We start from the raw sequence: 20,591 nt of genomic DNA on the forward strand, positions 1-20,591 counted from the left end.
GTCACAGATTAGGGCGTATAACCAAACATAAGAAGGTATCCATTGGAAAAGTCTCTACAGATAAATGTAAAAATGTCATTAATGCCGACACGTGTCTAGAACAAATGGAGACACTGGGCATGGGTAGTTTTATCAAAACTCTGTGTGATATAATTCATGGGCATACTGCTCCTTATGTTCTCCCTGATGATGTGTATTTTGTTTGTGGGAGGAAAGCTTATTCCTGGGTGACTCCGAGTTCCAAAGACTTGTGTTTCTTAGCTAAACTGGTTCCTGAAATCATGACTATTACTCATGAAGAAATGGTTGGTATTCACAAGACTACATCACCACCATACATACACACACATTATGAACACCGTGGCAAGAGAAATATGATTCCTGGTGAGGAACCCATAGCTACAAAATTGATTAGTGAAACTGCTGGTTTCCAAGTTATGGTTGCTCTAGAACTCACCAGGACCGCTCGGGGAACATTACACTTTAAATATATCCAAGACCTAGCCAAATTAATAGATAATATCACCGAGATGTATGATGACACTTTCAGGTATACTGGAAGGGAGCTACAAGCGTACAAGAAGGAGTTGGTGCAACATAGACTGGTACTAAATTATCTCACCTCTATTACTGGTGGGTACTGTGTGACACTGGCCACCCAGTTCGGTGTCAAATGTTGCACGTACATTACTAATAATACAGATGACCCTAAAGAGGTTATAGACCAGAAGATGGATGAAATTTTACAGCTGAAATGGGAATTTCGAAAGAGCCATAATTCTTCGTTATATGAGGTCGGGGAAAAGGTGGCGGGTTGGTTCTCGTGGTTGAACCCTGTTAAATGGTTCTCCGGTCTGGGGGAGTGGGTACAGGAAATAGTTGCTAGTGTAGGTAAGCTCCTTCTCCTTATACTGGGTGTCATCTTAGCAATTGGTTTAGTTGTCAAATGTGTTCCTACTGTGTTGAAGTGTGGAAAATGGTCCCATAGGAGTAACACTGAGAAAGAGACTGAAAGGGTGGTACCAGATACCGAGATCATGGTCTGTGAAGAAGCATTGTATAAACCTGAACTTGAAACGGTGATTGGGTGATAGTTTAGTACACTATCAAAGGGTGGAACTGTCGAAGTCAGCAAATTGGATAAAGTCATTTCAATTAAAGTCTAGCGAACTTGGTTGTCTTTGTCTGAATAGATGCGTACGGTACGCTACGACGTACCAGGGCACGCTGCAGCGTGAAAGGGCGTACGCATCCACTACACGTGGCAGCAACAGTAATTGGTCTTTTACCATACATTCGCACAAACACGCATACTTATAAAATAGTACACATTAATGGTAGTTGCAACACATAGTCAGTTATGTCGAAATATAGTAGTATTTATATGTTATATCAGAGTTACATGCATATTAGTGAAATACACGGAACGGGATGAAGGAATAACATCATGAGTGGTATCATAATGAACCTTGTTACATATCCTACTGTTTGGTTCACTCTGCGAGGGAATCGTAGAGTGCATACACAAGTTATGAATGATAGGGAATTATGAACTACTTAAGACTAAGGAATCTTGGCGGGAAGAGCAGAGCATACCCCCTGCAGAGATGACCCCCTCCTTTGGATTCCTTAGGATGAACCAGCCAATGATTGACAACCCCTTGGACATTCCTGAGACCTGGACCAATAGATGCAAGCTATACCATCTTCATTGTATTACTGTATTTGATTGTGTATATAAGCAGCAGCTTGTGATCCAGTGTGCAGACATCTTGTCCCCAGACTTCATGACTGAATGACTGCATTGGATCCAGAGCGCCTGCGATAAGTTACGGCTGTATTTACTATTACTTCGCTTGAGCATATTATTCTACTTATTGCGAATAAATCTTTGTGCGTTGAAAACACAAATCGAGGTTCGACAATCGTTATTGGTTATCGACAATACGCACATAACACTGGGTACATCCTAGTATCCTAGATGGGGTCCAGTCTGGTCCCCAAAATCACTTTGGCTAGCAATGATAGCTGGGGAAGTGCCAAGTCCATAGCACAAGCACTTTGGCTCTCTGTAGTGTTTGGTCCCAGGACCGCCAGTAGCTATAATAGGAGGACTGTAGAGTCACTGGAGTTCCCACTACTGACTGATCCAAGCTTAAAAGTTCTTGGCTTCGATACTGGCAGTTCCTCCTCATTGGTGGAAAGTGCACCCATTTATTATGTAAAAAAAAAAACATAATGTACCTGTTAACCTTTTAGTGTCCTTTATGGGGAAAATGGTTTTAGAGATGACCGGCACTTCGGGTCCAACATGGTTAACCACTAATTGAGGTATTCCGGTATTTATCCAATGGTCGGTGTAACTTCTCGGGGTGCCCCCAGTTGACTAGGTGCATCTAGAACCCCAGGTGATAGTAGCTCTTAAAGGGGACATGTGGGGGAACATAGCAGAACCTCTAGAACATGTAAATTATCAAACTTAAAATACATATATACAGTTCCAAAATACATGACAATTAATACATTAATGGCAGAGGGCATGCCAAGCAGTATTAACCTTTATTTACAACATGCTCGGTACTCTGCTGTTGCCAAATTTGTGACCTGTATCATGTCTATGCAGGAGTCAACTTGATGAGGGACCAAGAACTGAATGAAAGATTTTGTTGTGGAGTTTTTTAGTCACCTGGGGGTATATTTACTAAACTGTGGGTTTCAAAAGTGGAGATGTTGTCTATCGCAGCCAATCAGATTCTAGCTGTCATTTTGTAGAATATACTAAATAAATGATAACTAGAATCTGATGGGTTGCTATAGGCAACATCTCTACTTTTTAAAACCCGCAGTTTAGTAAATATACCCCCAGGCAACTGAAAAAAACTCCACAACAAAAGCTTTCATTCAGTTTTTGGTATATAGGGTAAGCTATCTGAGAAAACCAACGAACATTTGCACATCTCTCCAGTAGGTAGTTTCCACTTTGGCAGAGGTGATAACTGTTTTATCTAATGCCAGATATAAGATCATATTAAAATCACCTCCAATGAGAAATTGGCCTTGCGCAACTTGCTCAATGCATTTGAAGACCCTGGAAAAGAAGGGCTCTCCCCTTGATCTGGTGCTTATATAGAGACTAGTGACTTTTTTGGAACAAGAGTGCTGACAACTATTAACACGTGCTTATCCAGGTCACGTTGTCACTTCATTTCACTGAAAGTCCATTCACATTGATGTATAGTAATTATAGTACCTTTGAGGAATTGGGAAGATACCATAGAAATGTTAGCTCTTTTACCTTGCCAGCTGGCTGGTCAATCCAGAAACAGCCTTGTTTGTCAGTCTGGCAAACCCAGTATGCATAGGAGATTCGGAATCACTTAGGCATAACAGTTGGATAAAAGTATACACTCAGCATTAAAAATAAGCAAATAACAGGACTTACACTCCACAACAAGCCTACTAAACAACTGTACCCTAAAGGCTCTTTTCAGAGCAACCCATATTTTCCTATAAGAGCCGATTACAATACAGTTATTTTTTTGTACTGTAGTTGGGTTATTTGTGCAGTTTCACAGCACTTAGTAGTTTCACAGCACTTTTACAGCCCTTGGAGTGATGATGTGCTGTGTAGCTACACCTTCACTCCTTGGTGAGACAAAATACGATGTCTTATCACTTTTGGCAGGTGCACAAAATGACAAAGATAAGATTTGCGGAGACCAGGCAGATCTGTTCCACCAATATGATCCCATAACTGCCCAAAAGGAGCCATAACCCCTACTCATTACTGTCCTAAACAGAATACTACTGTTAGCGGAGTGATACCTCCTTTTATTCCTTACCTGGTTTTCATGGTGCTGGTGCTTCAGGAGGGCAGTTTTAAGATAACCCACCTGCACTGGTTTGTCAGCTCATCAGAAGAGTTGTCACATAGCCTCTCCCAAGTCCTCAGGTAACAGCGGGGACCTGTGGTGAGGTGCTCCGGGCAGTCTAGATAAACATGAAGCTGGACAATTAGTACCCATTTAACAAGACAAATGGAGCATATTCACATTAGTCCATGGTCATCTCAAGACCAGCCTCTGTTTAATCCTAAGTAGTCTATAAGCTGCTTTTGTGTTCTGGAGCAACCAGCATGTCACTCACCGGGCTGTTAGTGCCTCTAGGTTGGGACATGGGTCTCTCTCGCTCCTGCCGGTGCCTCTCCTGAGCCGCGGCCATCCGCCATCTTGACTAAGATTGCGCATGTGCAGAAACCCTGAACTGTTAATACCTTGCCTCTAGTCTCATTGGGTAATTAATCACCTCTCAGTACTTAAGGCACCTGTTGCCCTATTACCTTTGCCTGTTCTTGGTTCTCATTCCTTGAGACTCTGAGGTGTTTCCTGTTTCTGCTCATGTTATCTGTTTGCTCTGGACAAGTCTCCTCTCCACATCGGTAGTAGAACTTACCCGCTGCAGACTACTCTCGCTACCTCCGTTACCTGCCTGCTTCTGGACAAGTCTTCCCTTCACATCAGTGGTACAACTTGCCTATTGCAGACCACTCACGTTACTCCATTCCACGCCTGCATCTGGACAAGTCTTCCCTTTACATCAGTGGTACAACTTGCCTATTGCAGACCACTCACGTTACTCCGTTCCACGCCTACACCTGGACAAGTCTTCTCTATATATCAGTGGTAAAACTTGCCTATTGCAGACCACTCACGTTACTCCGTTCCATGCCTGCACCTGGACAAGTCTTCCCTTCACATCAGTGGTACAACTTGCCTATTGCAGACCACTCACGTTACTCCGTTCCATGCCTGCACCTGGACAAGTCTTCCCTTCATATCAGTGGTACAACTTGCCTATTGCAGACCACTCACGTTACTCCATTCCACGCCTGCATCTGGACAAGTCTTCCCTTCACATCAGTGGTACAACTTGCCTATTGCAGACCACTCACGTTACTCCGTTCCATGCCTACACCTGGACAAGTCTTCTCTATATATCAGTGGTAAAACTTGCCTATTGCAGACCACTCACGTTACTCCGTTCCATGCCTGCGCCTGGACAAGTCTTCTCTTCACATCAGTGGTACAACTTGCCAATTGGAAACCACTCACGCTATTCTGTTACACACCTGCGCTGGACAAGTCTTCTCTACATATCCGTGGTGAAACTTACCAGCTGTAGACCATTCATGTTTCCTTGTGATATAGCTACTACTCTGTATGGTACCTATTAGCTGGACTAAGTCTACAAGTGCCTCTGTATTGTAGCTGCAAGTCGCTGACTCTTCTACTATATTGTTGATTGGTCTTTGCCTAACGTTATCCAGTTATCAAGTTCTGGCCTGCTATATGCTACCTGCGTGCTAAGGCACTTGGACTCTTTCCTCATTTTATCCTGTTTACTAAACTGCTGTACCATCACAGTTCCACGGTGCCAAGACTCAGCATTTATACTATTGACATTCCTTTCCTCTATTCTACTGTATGGTTCCACTGATTCACCACACTACCCAGAGGTCCACACTTCTGGTAAGTGTAGCTACACCTGGTGAATTCTGGGTAAAACTCCTAGTGCCCGTGACAATAAGAACAGGCCATGACAGACCCAGGATCGGAACCAACAGCTAAGGACATGCTGCAGTACCTGGTTACTCGGGTTGAACAACAAGATGCTCGTCAGCAACAATTATTTCAATGTTTGCAGTCTCTAGTCTCTCGGGGAGATCCTGTGCAAAATGAATCTTCTACTAATAATCCCCCGGAGTCTTCTTCTCTCCCAGTGCCATCCCAGGTGTCTGTTGCTTCTACTCTACACCTGCCTACTCCCTCAAAATTTAAAGGAGATCCAAAAGCTTGTAGGGGCTTTCTCAATCAGTGCTCTATTCATTTTGAGCTCCAACCTCATAATTTCCCTACTCATCGCTCTAAAGTGGCCTATTTAATCTCTCTGTTTTCTGGACAGGCTCTGGCATGGGCCTCTCCTTTGTGGGAAAGAAATGACCCCCTGCTGGAGGATAGTGCCATGTTCATTTCAACTTTCCGAAAAATTTTTGATGAACCTGGTCGTGTTATTTCTGCTGCCTCTAGTATTCTTCGATTACGCCAAGGATCCCATTCAGTAGCACAGTACGTAATTCAATTTCGCACACTTGCCTCTGAACTCCAATGGAATAGTGAGGCATTGATAGCTGCCTTCTGGCAAGGCCTTGCTGACAAGATTAAAGACGTGCTGGCTTCCCAAGAGTTACCATCTTCTTTGGATGCTTTGATATCTTTGTGCAACAGAGTGGACATGAGATTCTGAGAAAGAAATTCCGAAAAGGAGTCTTCACCAAAAGTATCGGGTCGCCTGCCTTCTCGATTTCGTCATCCCTCACCTTCAGTGGAACCCATGGAGGTAGGACGTTCTAGATTGACTTCAGAAGAGAGGGAACGACGGTTGAAGAATAAGCTCTGTATTTATTGTGCTGATCCTAATCACTTGCTGAACTCATGCCCTAGAAAGTCCGGAAACGCGAGGCAGTAACCTGTTCTGGAGAGGTAGGGTTGGGGTCCCTGGAATCCTCTCCACACCTTTTGAATTCTAAAGTTTGCTCTTTTGCTGTTACTGTTTCCACTTCTACTAAGTCTTTTACATCGCAAGCACTTCTGGACTCTGGAGCTGCTGGGAGTTTTATTTCAAGTTCCTTAGTGTGTCAGTGGTCTTTACCTGTGACTCCTTTAAAAACAGCTATTGCTGTTACGGCCATAGATGGTTCACAAATTATCAATGGAACTATTACTCAACGTACCATTCCTGTAAACCTTCAAATCGGGGCTTTACATCAAGAGCAAATTTCGTTTTTAGTTCTTCCGGTTACTACTAGTCCTATTGTACTTGGCTTTCCGTGGCTTCAACTCCATTCTCCACAGATTGACTGGAATGTTCCGCAAGTTATTTCCTGGGGTTCGGATTGTCATCACAGATGTTTGACTCAAGTGGTTCCAGTGAAAATAAATAAATCATCTATAACACCTTGTCCACCTGGTCTTCCTCCACAGTACAACTCCTTTGCTGATGTTTTTGATAAAGCCCAGTCAGAACGTCTTCCGCCCCATCGGGCTTGGGAATGTCCAATAGATTTACAACCTGGCAAAAATCCTCCCATGGGTCGTGTTTACCCCCTTGCGTTACCAGAGACCCAGGCGATGTCTGACTATGTCAAGGAAAATCTCCATAGTGGGTTTATTCGACCGTCCATTTCTCCCGCTGGAGCGGGTTTCTTTTTTGTTAAGAAGAAGGACGGGTCTTTGAAACCGTGTATAGATTATCGAGGTCTTAATGCCATAACCATCAAAAATCGTTACCCCATTCCGTTAATTACTGAACTTTTTGATCGCATTAAGGGAGCTCGGATATTCACTAAACTGGATCTTCGTGGTGCTTATAATTTAATTCGGATCAAGGCCGGAGACGAATGGAAGACAGCTTTTAACACCAGGGATGGACATTATGAATATCTGGTCATGCCTTTTGGGTTGTGTAACGCCCCAGCTGTCTTCCAGGGGTTTGTGAATGAGATTTTTTGGGACTTGTTGTATGTTTGTGTCGTTGTCTATCTAGACGACATATTGATATTTTCTCAAGATCTTTCATCCCATCGATTACATGTGGCAGAGGACCTTTCTAGACTCCTGGGAAATTTGTTATTCTGTAAACTGGAGAAATGTTCCTTTGAATTATCTCAGATTCCCTTCCTGGGATATATTGTGTCTGGAGTAGGTCTGGAGATGGATCCGGAGAAAGTGAATGCAGTGTTACATTGGCCCCAGCCAACTACTCTCAGAGCTATTCAACGCTTTTTAGGATTTGCTAACTATTATCGACGTTTTATTCAAGGTTTCTCCTCCATTGTCTCTTCTATTGTGGCGCTTATCCGTAAGGGTGCTAATACCAAGCAATGGTCTCCTGAGGCTCTTCAAGCATTTCAGTTCCTCAAGAGGGCGTTTTCAACTGCTCCTATTCTTCAACAACCTGATGTTACCCTTTCTTTTTTCCTTGAGGTAGATGCCTCTAATGTTGGACTAGGAGCCATTCTATCTCAGAAATCTGAACAAAAGAAATTCCATCCTTGTGCTTTCTACTCACGAAGTTTATTACCTGCTGAGAAGAATTATACTATCGAAGATAAGGAGCTATTAGCCATAAACGTGGCTTTGAAGGAGTGGAGATACCTACTAGAGGGTGCTCTTCACCCCGTGACTATTTTTACTGACCATAAAAATCTTCTCTATCTACAGTCAGCTCAATGTTTGAACCCCCGACAAGCAAGATGGTCACTTTTTTTTCTCTCGCTTTGACTTAATTATAACCTTCAAACCGGCTTCTAAGAATAAAAAAGCGGATGCATTGTCTCGGGCGGTGGCCTCTTCCTCTGATATTGAAGATTGTTTTGATCGTCCCATACTGGATCCTAAATGTGTCAGTTTAGCTGCTTCTTCCACCAATGTTCTACCGTTTGGGAAAACCTTTGTTCCACCACTATTTCGTAAAAAGATTTTGTCATGGTATCATTCCTCTAGTTTTGCTGGGCATTCTGGAGAACGAAAAACATTAGAGATTATCTCTTGAAGTTACTGGTGACCCTCTATTAGGAAAGATGTCAAGGAGTTTGTGGCTGCTTGTGATGTTTGTTCCCAATTTAAAGTTTCCCGTAGAACACTGGCGGGTCTACTTCAACCACTACCCATTCCTTCTAAACCATGGACCCATATAAGTATGGATTTTGTGACTGATCTTCCTCTCAGCAAGAAATGCAATACCATTTGGGTAGTGGTAGATAGATTCTCTAAGGTGGCTCATTTCGTCCCTTTGATAGGATTACCTTCTTCTTCTACATTGGCTGATCATTTCATCAAGGAAATATTTCGAATTCATGGATGTCCATCTGAAATCTTTTTCGGACAAAGGAGTGCAGTTTGTCTCTAGATTTTGGCGAGCCCTTTGCAAAACCTTGGGTATCCAACTGTCACTATCATCGTCATACCATCCTCAATCAAATGGACAGACCGAGAGAGTCAATCAAGACCTAGAGACTTTCATAAGAATTTTTTCTTCAGCCAACCAGGACAATTGGGTAGATTTGCTTTCATGGGCCGAATTCGCCCATAATATGCATCATGAGTCATCTTCTAAAACACCATTTTTTGTTGTATACGGTCACCATCCGTCTCTCCCAGAATTTCCTGGCCTCCCTCCCACCTAAGTTCCTGCTGTGAAGGGTTTATGTCAAAAGTTTAAATCCATTTGGGCTCAGGTTAAATTCTCTTTGAAAAAGGCATCTTCAAGATATACATTTTTTGCTGATAAAAAGAGGTGAGCAATTCCAGCACTTAAAATTGGAGATCGTGTATGGCTTTCTACCAAGAATATTCGCCTTAAGGTTCCTTCCATGAAGTTTGCTCCACGTTTTATTGGTCCTTATAAAATCGTTCAAGTGATAAATCCTGTTTGTTTTAAGCTGTCTTTACCGAAGAACCTTCGTATCTCCAATTCCTTCCACGTTTCATTACTCAAACCTCTCATCATCAACCGATTTTCTGTTCCTTTTTCAGTATCTCGCCCAGTTCAAGCTCAACAAGAGGAGGAGTTTGAGATTACTCATACACTTGATGCTAAAATCTCTAGGGGAGTCCTTCGCTTCCTAGTGCATTGACAAGGTTTTGGTCCAGAGGAGCACTCTTGGATCCGTGCAGATGATCTTAATGCTCCAGCTCTTCTGAAAAAGTTTTATTCCAAGTATCCGGGCAAACCTGTGTTCTGTGCCCACCTTTAAAAGGGGGAGTACTGTCACTCACCGGACTGTTAGTGCCTCTAGGTTGGGACATGGGTCTCTCTCGCTCCTGCCGGCGCCTCTCCTGAGCCGCAGCCGTCCGCCATCTTGACTAAGATTGCGCATGTGCAGAAACCCTGAACTGTTAATACTTCGCCTCTAGTGTCATTGGGTAATTAATCACCTCTCAGTACTTAAGGCACCTGTTGCCCTATTACCTTTGCCTGTTCTTGGTTCTCATTCCTTGAGACTCTGAGGTATTTCCTGTTTCTGCTCGTGTTATCTGTTTGCTCTGGACAAGTCTCCTCTCCACATCGGTAGTAGAACTTACCCGCTGCAGACTACTCTCGCTACCTCCGTTACCTGCCTGCTTCTGGACAAGTCTCCTCTCCACATCGGTAGTAGAACCTACCCGCTGCAGACTACTCTCTCTACCTCCGTTACCTGCCTGCTTCTGGACAAGTCTCCTCTCCACATCGGCAGTAGAACCTACCCGCTGCAGACTACTCTCACTACCTCCGTGACCTGCCTGCTCCTGGACAAGTCTCCCCTATATATCAGTGGTACAACTTGCCTATTGCAGACCACTCACATTACTCCTTTCCACGCCTGCACCTGGACAAGTCTTCTCTACACATCAGTGGTAAAACTTGCCTATTGCAGACCACTCATGTTACTCCGTTCCATGCCTGCGCCTGGACAAGTCTTCCCTTCACATCAGTGGTACAACTTGCCTATTGCAGACCACTCAAGTTACTCCGTTCCATGCCTGCGCCTGGACAATTCTTCCCTTCACATCAGTGGTACAACTTGCCTATTGCAGACCACTCACGTTACTCCGTTCCATGCCTACGCCTGGACAATTCTTCCCTTCACATCAGTGGTACAACTTGCCTATTGCAGACCACTCATGCTATTCTGTTACACACCTGTGCTGGACAAGTCTTCTCTACATATCCGTGGTGAAACTTACCAGCTGTAGACCATTCATGTTTCCTTGTGATATAGCTACTACTCTGTATGGTACCTATTAGCTGGACTAAGTCTACAAGTGCCTCTGTATTGTAGCTGCAAGTCGCTGACTCTTCTACTATATTGTTGATTGGTCTTTGCCTAACGTTATCCAGTTATCAAGTTCTGGCCTGCTATATGCTACCTGCGTGCTAAGGCACTTGGACTCTTTCCTCATTTTATCCTGTTTACTAAACTGCTGTACCATCACAGTTCCACGGTGCCAAGACTCAGCATTTATACTATTGACATTCCTTTCCTCTATTCTACTGTATGGTTCCACTGATTCACCACACTACCCAGAGGTCCGCACTTCTGGTAAGTGTAGCTACACCTGGTGAATTCTGGGTAAAACTCCTAGTGCCGGTGACACAGCACAACATGGCTGACCACTAGTACAGCTATGTCAACGGTCACCACAACTACTTGGGTGCAGTAGCTGGGTGCTTCTATGACCTCCAGTGATGGTAACTTCTTCGGTGGACATGTTAGGGAATGTAGTGGCACCTAAAGAATCCACCTGGTGACATTTATGAACTGTAAATTACAATATTTAAAACACACATAAAACAGCCAATGTCAGGCGCCGCCTCCGCACTGTCTCTATGTGCGAGAGGCAGCCGCCTGTCTCTGCCGGTCCTCGTGTCCCGTTGACTAGCAACGGGACGCTGCCCTACACTTCCGGGTTGCCGGAAGTGGAGGTACCGTCCGTACTTCCACCTGGCAGTCAACGTTGCTGACGGGCAATAATCTGCCCACCAATGATAGTCGCCCCAAGGGAATAAAAGGGAGACTTTGGCATCATTAGGGTCCCAGAGTATTGGTTTCATCCTGCTCCAACGTCTATCCTGTTTGTAGCTCCTGTTACAATTATTGACCCGACTTCCTCTGACCTTCCCTTCGTATTCTCCTTGGTACCTTGCCGCCTGTCCTGGTTTCCTGAATTTGGCCTGGTTCTGATGATTATTTTGGATTCTCGCTCTGTACATCGCAGCCCGCTGGTTTTGACCAGGTTTTGATAGATATATTTGGACGCTCAGAGCCGCATCCTTTCAGTGATGCAAGCCAGGTATGATGGGTCTAGATGTGGTGGTTTGTGCCTATGGAGGGAGAGATAAGTGGGGGTTTAGGGAGGAGGAAGAACTACAGCTGGGGCGGAAGAAGGATAAAGGGCCTAATTTATTAAGGAAAGTAAAGCAAAGAAATTAGTAACTTTTCGCCTTGGCAAAACCATGTTGCATTGAAGGGGAAGGTAAATTTAAAATGTAGGGACAGATTTATAGTTGGATAGGGCATGTCCTAGATCAACCTTCAATTTCAGTGTAAAAGAAGCTTTTAAGTATTTGTGTGCTACATGAAAAAACAACCAGTATTTAACTTATGTGCAAAATAATAACTTATTTGCACCCCTTGCATAGTAACATGGTTTTGTCCAGGAGAAAACCTCAATTTTTTGCCTTACTTTCCTTAATGAATCAGGCCCAAGGTGTGGAAAGGGGAGAGCATGGGCCTCCTCCCAATAATAAATGAGGCAAGTAGACTGACAGTTAGAATTTTAATGACATTTGAAAGGTTCACTCCCTCTTGAGAACCGAGGTAGTAACCAATGTCTGGTTAGTGACCAAGATGAGTTACATGAAAATGTTAGCGCAGGTTTACTATCCCTTTAAACCAATATTCAAGGAATTTATAAGTTGATGTATATTTTGAGCCAGGTTTCTGGCTTTGCATCATCAAGATGGAGTAGTTTCTCGGGCAGAGTGCTGGCCTGCTTTTGACCACTCAGGTAATGGCAGCTTAGACCTCTGTGGTTTAGAGGAGCTAAATTGATTGTTCTGCAGGTAGGGTCCTTGTAAAATGCATAGCTTGGAGAACAGCTCCCGGCCCTACTCCACTGTCTTGGCAATTTATATAGTGCTATCTGCAAATACTTAGAGCTGGAAGGAGCTTATACTTGAAGCTTATAGTTATGTTGTGTGATGATTACAGGAGGGGAAATATCATAGGGGGAAGGAGAGAGAGGCAAGGTGTGAAGATATAAACCCTGTCTGTGTGTTGTATCAACATATCCTGAGTGAAGAATTATGCTCAAACATCAAACCCTGCCACCCATATTCCATGTTTTTATTAGAAAGTTTGGTTTTATGAATACAGTGTTATTTGTATATCAAAGTTCTTCACTCTTTCCTTTAATTATAAAACTCAATGTTCTATTAAGCAGGTATTCTCCTCCTTGGCCACTAGATGGTGCTGTATAACAGAAGTGGTTGGTTATGAATGAAGGGACTGACCTTGAACACTGAGGCTGAGTTTGAAGGAGGAGTCATTGGCTGCCACTGAATTCTGCAATCAGCTTGACAGTAGGTCCCGTCCAGAAGTAGTCAGGGAAACTGCTCTTTGTAGTAGTGCTGTCCATGCTTTTTTTGAGCTGCACTTTCCCTCTGCATTAGATTCAGTGTTGAAACAACTCCTTGGCGGTATCGCAGTACTCGTGACTCCCAGTAGAGAACCATTTGACTGGGGTAGCCACTAGAGACACACGATGTCCAGCCAAGATGCTTAGTTCTGAGAGGATGGGTGATGAGGAACAAAGCAAAAATAAATGCCTTTGAGAATGTACAATCATGAGGGACAAAGCCAGTCCATAAATAGGCAAATAAAAGAAGACTCTGAAACATTTGAAGAGAACTGAAATTCCAACTTTGCTCATGCAAAGAAGTCTTTATACAGATGAGGTATCTTAGTCCTAATTGGATTGACCTTTAGCAAAGTGCTGACTGCTGTAAGTTAAAAATAATGTGCAGTTGTCAATGTTGACAGTGCACTGCCACTGATCTTCTGGAGGTGGTATTGTGGCAGATGCCCACAAGTTCCCCCACATTAGGAGAAGACTCTGGATGACACTCTATTTGCTTGTCCAGATGCTGCCTGAAGAATTTGGTGAGCAGAAAAAGTGCATGATCAGTTGACTTAATACAAAAGTGTTCCTCAGGACAGAAGTCCTTCCAGTGCACCTGGCAGTGCATGCTTCTTCCGGATCTACAGCAGTCAATGATCATCTAGATGAAGTATTCCTGGTGGCCCTCCACCTTTACTATGGGAGAAGGAACCATCTTTTGTCTTGGAAACAGGTCATTCACCAGCAGTTTCAGAGGGGAGACATGAAATACCAGTTGGAAGGAAGGCAGTAGCTGTCGCCTATATGCTACAGGATTTATCTTTCCGCTGATTTTGTATGGACTAATGAACTTAGGCCCTAGTTTTAAGAAAGGCATGCTCAAGCTAACTTCACATTTTCAACTTATTTCTTTATTGTTCTTGATGCTACCCTAGCCCCACAGAACTACAATGAAGCAGAATGTGAGAGGGATCTTGGCCCCCCCACCAAAGAGGCCTGGAAGGACACAAGACTGGGAATCAATAAAAGCTCCACTAAAATCAAGGAAACTTTTTATAACAAGTATACTATTGGTGGTGTAGCAATATTAACAAGATGTTTCCATCGCTCTACTTTATTGTTGTAGAAATTGTCACCAAACGGGCATCATGATTTATATTTGGTGGACATGTCCTGTAATAACTTCCTTTTGGGATAAAGTACATAGACTTATGAACAACCTTTATGAGGCCCCGGTCGCAAAGGACCCTTGCATTGCTTTGCTATGTTACCCTCCCCAAGATCTCAACACGTTTTCACAACAGCTAAATGTCTAATAGCCAGAAATTGGGAGAACTTGCTCCCATTGTCCTTTTCAGAGCTTAAGAAACAAATCGGGCATATTTGAAACATGGAGAAAATAACGTACTACCTGCAGGATAAAGGTCATGTCTAATCAGGTATGAGCTCCCTCTCTCCTGCTCCTTAGACTCCCCCTACTCTGACTCATTGCTCTGTAAAAAATCCAACCATTATTAATCCCCCTAACTACGTAGTCCTTATTTTGCTACATGCCCAACACTTATTGACTACCATCTAGTTACATTGAGGTGAGCTGACAAGGTCACTGCCCTCATCCTTCCATTCATCCATCCTGTACCGCTACCCACCCTCCTCCACTACCCATTCAATCGTTACCTGTCCATGTTTTTCTAATCCTTAAAAATATTGTAATATTTTATTATAGTTTAGTTCATAGCAGACCCTTTGTATAAACATTTTAAGACATTTCATGTTAGACTTTGGTACTCTTTGTCTTACTTATCTAATTATTTATTTACAATTCAGATACAAACGTTTAGATAAAAAGGTCTAATCGATCAGGAGAAAACCAACAAATTGTTAAACAAGCAGCTGTATTCAGGTTTTAATAAAACATTTTTAAAATCATGTCACCATTCTAAATACCTTTAAAAAAACAAACATTTTCCGAACAAATTTTCAAATATAAATCAAAATACTTCTTTAAATATCCATAGTTTCTGCAAAGTTTTAAGGTAGAATATTAAAGGTAAAATGATTTAAATATATTTATACATAGACTTTACATTTTAGAAGATTCAATATTCACAGCATTAAGTATTTTAGTATAATATTACATTTCATGTTTTCATATGGTGGTGTTTCATATCTTTGCAGCTGAAAAGCAATATCCACAAGAATATATTATCCTGAAACACAAAGCCTAAAATGGTGTTTGGATATCAAAAGCATTCATCAACAAATGTGTGACTATTTCATCTCATTGTCCAGGCTAGTGTGAGTCGACACATTCCAGTGTGGTGAAAGAAAGCAAGAGGATATAGATAAAAATTATGCATATATTAGTAAACATACATAAAGAAAATAACAGATGTATGTGGACACAGAATATACAGTGTATGTATTAGGATAATAGTGATGATTCTATTACACCCAGCGCTCCATAGCAACAAGTCTTAAACTACTTTTTCTGGTTAAACTAGATGGAACATTACAATGTTTGTAGCAAACATTACACCAGTACACTAGCAAAGCATAAAGGTAAACCCCTTAGTACTAAAAGTATCAATGTCTGACAGTTTTTAGCTCGATGAGCAAAACAAGTTAGCTGACAGTAATAGAACATCTATTGCTGGACACACCATATCAATAGCAGCAAAACGGACATGGTAATATAGAGTGTGTATCCTCAAAACAAGCATAATGCAGAGTGAAAACAATCAGGTAATTTTTGGGTGTGGATAGAAGTTATTTTAGCTCTTATTGGCTGAACCTGTCCAATTTGGCTATCCATCGCGGTGGCCAATTTAAAACCAGGCCTGGTATACAGGCTGTGCGCTTTTGTAAACGAATGTCATGGCTTTATTTAGTTAACCACATTCTAATGAAAAATGATTGTGTGTTTAGTAAATTTATAATTGAAAAGAGGATTTTCGTACTTGCGTTAATCCATTTCTCTGATTCAATATGGGGGACACTACAATCGTGGGGATGTCAAGGGCAACGCTGAAGCTGGGCACTTAGGAGTAAACAAATTAAAAGGAAAAGCTCCTCCCCTCTATATTCCCCCACCAAAGGATACACTTGTTTATAACTAACAAAGCCCAAAGAACAGGGTGAATATGGAACAATTCACTTTCCACAAACAACACAACTAAACCAATGAATGTAAAGGGAGGGATGTCTCCCAGATGGAATCAGAAAAGTAGGGGATACTGCAACTATGAGGATGTTACATGGCTGCCTCTAATGGATGCAAAAATGTTAAACGGTAGAATTTTGTAATTGGACGGAAGACCAGGCAGCTGTCCACAAAAGCTGTTCATCCGAGGCTCCACGTTGCATCTACCAAGAAAAACGTACTGTTCTAGTCAAGAGAGCAGATATATTTCCTGCCACCGGTTTACCTGACTGATGTAAGCCTGATGGATAACTGCTTTGATCCACCTGCCAATTGTTTTCTTAGTTGCTGGCCAAATCCTGATCGCAAAGGAATAGAAGACAATCCATCTTCCATAAAGACCAAGTAGATCCTTCGCGATCTGACCACATCAGGCAAAAAAAAGGAGATATTGGCTATCTGTAGGTCCTGCCTGTCGTGGATGACAATTTCCTGGGTAAGATGGAATCCCGACACCACGTTCAGCTTCAGCCATATCATTATTAAAAAAATCAGGAAAGGCGACTAACAAGAAAGATCAGACAACTCCGAGACCTTCTTGGCTGAAGCAATTGCAAGGATAAAGACCATCTTCCAAGAAAGAAATCTGAGCTCATCCTACTCCAGTGGCTCAAACAGTGGAAGCTATAAAGCCAATAGAACAAATATAAGTCATCGGAAATCTGAGTACTGTCTATACATTAGGAATAACTAGTTTCCTCTGTAAAAACAAACAGAGCTAAGATCTAGACTTTTAAATGAACTCAGACCACTGTTCAGACCATCCTGAAGGAAGGAGAGAAGGTGAGAAATCCAGAGCGAAGAAAGATGGCATCCAATTCATTCACAACACAGTACATAGATCTTCCAAAGTTTGTGATAATTTTTTGCAGAGGTCTGGTGTTCATTGGAACACCTAGTGGTGGGGACAGACTTGGCCGTAGACTAACAGAGGGTCGTGAAATGCGTACCGGCTGGGGAGAACCCAGAAAAGCGGAGTGAAGTCCAGGCAAGGGTCGAGGGCCGGCAGCAGACATCGAATCCAGTAAACAAGCCGAGGTCAAGGGTCACGAGCAAACAGCAAAGTCGGTAAACACGCCAGGGGTCGGGGGTCACAAGAAACAACAGGCAGGGTCCAAATCCAGGCAAGGGGTCATACACAGACAATCCAACAGATTGCCAGGATCTGGAAATGACGTCCCGGTCATCAAGGTGACGGCCGGGACGCCAGAGGGCACTTTAAGCGAGCCGCAGCGGCTGTGAGTACCGCCGCGGCTTGTGACAATTTTATTTTATTCAGTGGTCACAATTTTCTTAAAATTTCAACAAACACTGGAAAAATGGGCTAGTTTTAAAACATTTTTCTGGTAGTGTAGATGGCGCATGATGTACTACCCATGCCAAGATCTTTGTCTACTCTTTGAGTGCTAGGGAGCTTCTGAAGCCCCCGATGAGATATAGATAGATAGATAGATAGATAGATAGATAGATAGATAGATATATATATATACACACACACACACACACACCACTGCTCTGGTGTTGTCTAAATGAATGCAAATGATCAATGTTTATCACAGTTGTGAGCTCTACAAACATTAATGGGGAGATCCAACTCATAGCTAGACCAGAGCCCCTGTAGCTGCATATGTAATGTCACAGCCCCTTAACTATGAAAGCTGAAATCTGTTGCAACAAACATCCAGTCACAGATGCAAAAGGGTCACCCCCTTTGCAGATTGTCTGTCCTAAGCCACCTTAGAAGGGGCTGAAATGTCTGAGGAGACAGTCTGATGAATTGAGTGGCTAGGCATATGTTAGATGTGGACCACTTCCTCAAAGATCATTCTGAAAAGACCTGGAAGGGAAGTGTACTGTACATTATTGATCAGCTTCAAAAAGGGCGAAACCATCTTTCCCAGCAATTTCATGCACAGGAGTACCAATGTTCTCCTGCAAGCTAGGACCAACCAACCTCACCAGTGTCTGAATAGATAAAATCTCCAGAAGAGTGTCAAAATAAAGGCCCAGAACACCATGCAATGGGTTGGGATCAAGTTGAATATTTAGAATATATAAATCGAACCGTGAAATTTTAACAGTTGAGCCGTTATCTGAAGATGGTTGAGAAAAAGCAAAGATGGCTCACACTTCACTAGTAAGTCATCTAAAGAAGGTTTCAACATGGCTCCTTTGGATCTGAGAAGAGCAGCCGTGACCTTTGTAAATACCCAGGGATCTGTAGCCAATACAAAGGGTAGGGCTCTGAACTGGAAGTGAACTTCTTTTATGAAGACTGAGAAGGCTCTAGTATCCTTCCCAGATTGGGATGTGAAAATAGGCATCCTTTATGTCGAAAGAATCAATTAATTCGTCCTGCTCCATAGGGCTGACTGACCAGAATGACTCCATTTGAAGCTGAACCCCCCACACTAAGTTGGTGTTTAGGGGCTTCAGATTAAAGATGGGTTGGATGTCTTGTCTGATTTCTGAACCAGGAATAGATGGGAGTAAAGTCCCTGTCTCTTTAGAGGTTCCAGTTCCCGAAACACATAAGTCAGTAGAGATTGAATGGCCCCTCTTTGAGCCACTCTCTTCGACCTGTCTTCCGGAGACCTGTACAAAAGAACAGACTGGATGGGGGGCCTAAGAGGTCTATGAAATTGCCTCTTTCTAAGAATCTGAGGAGGAGTCTCTCAATAGGTCTCAAAAACGAAGGAGACTGCTTCTACTACAGGCAAGACTCAGTAGGAAGGGACTCAGTCACTGTTGTATAGTCAGTGGACATTGTGACTAGGCACTTGGAGAGTCTAACCATCAAATGGTAAAGGATCCCAGAGTCCTCTTGGACTTCACATCATGTACCAATATATGTGGCAATTTTCAATGCAAAAAATGGGATTTTTATACTGATGCGTCTGCGGAGACAGGCGAAAAACCTGACTCGCCAGATTCCGATGGGATTTGTTCCATTGCGACAGGAGTTCCAATTGAAACGGTCGTACATGAAATTGAGCAAATTGGATCGCTTCGAATGACGATACTATCTTGCCCAGAAGTCTCATTGCAAAATGAAGGTCTCATTGCCACCAACAGGGATTTCACCATCCTCTGCAAGGCTAGGATCTCTTCCTGAGGAAATAACACCCGTCTCAGATGGGTATCGAATAAGAAACCCAGAAACACCATCCGCTGGGATGGGATCAACTTTGATTTTTTGAAGTTGATAATCCAACCGTGCGACTCCAGGGTCTGGATTACTACCTGAATATGCAACAGAAGCTTCTGTGAAGAATCTGCCTTTAAAATCAGATCGTCCAGGTAAGGGATGATTGTAATTTCATTGGCCCTTAGCAGAGCAGCCATAACCGCCATGATCTTGGTGAAGATACGTGGAGCTGTGGCAAGAACGAACGGGAGAGCCTGAAATTGGAAGTGCTCTGACCGAACTGCAAACTTCAACAGGGACCGATGACCCTTCCAAATAGGCACATGGAGATATGCATCCTTGATGTCTAGAGCCACCATAAATTCTCCCTATTCCATGCAGAGAATGACCAAGCGTAAAGACTCCATCTTGAAGCTGGGCACTCTGACCTGTGTATTCAAATACTTTAGATTGAGAATCGGTCTGAAGGAGCCGTCTGGTTTTGTCACAAGAAAAAGATTGGAATAAAACCCCAAACCTCTTTGAGAATGAGGAACCGGAATAAATCACTCCGGAAGACAGAAGGGATTGAATCGCTTCCTTTAAAGATAATCGTTTCCTCGGACAAGACGGAAGCCCTGTGGCGAAGAACCGTCTGGGAGGAAGACTGAGCAGATCGATCTTGTAACCCTGGTTCACCACTCCTTGAATCCAGACATCGTTAGTAGACTGACACCACCGATCCCTGAACCGCAGAAGACTGGCTCCTACCACCGACGACAGCGGATTAGCAAAAAACCCGTCATGCAGACTGTTTGTCTGCAGGCTTTGCAGCTGGATGTCGCCCAGACCAGGCCTGACGTCCCCACTGCAAACCACCTCTAGGGGCGGATGACTGGCATGTAGAAGGTTGGCCTGAGGAATATTAGCCCCAAAACCTTCCTGAGGACTGAAAGGACTGGAATTTGGATAATCTTTGTTTGGGAGCATTAACTGGGAGAAAAATGCCCTTTCCACCTGTAGCTTGACTTATAATGGAGTC

The sequence above is a fragment of the Mixophyes fleayi genome, chromosome 1 (genome assembly GCF_038048845.1).
Source record: "Mixophyes fleayi isolate aMixFle1 chromosome 1, aMixFle1.hap1, whole genome shotgun sequence".
Lineage (NCBI taxonomy): Eukaryota > Metazoa > Chordata > Amphibia > Anura > Limnodynastidae > Mixophyes > Mixophyes fleayi.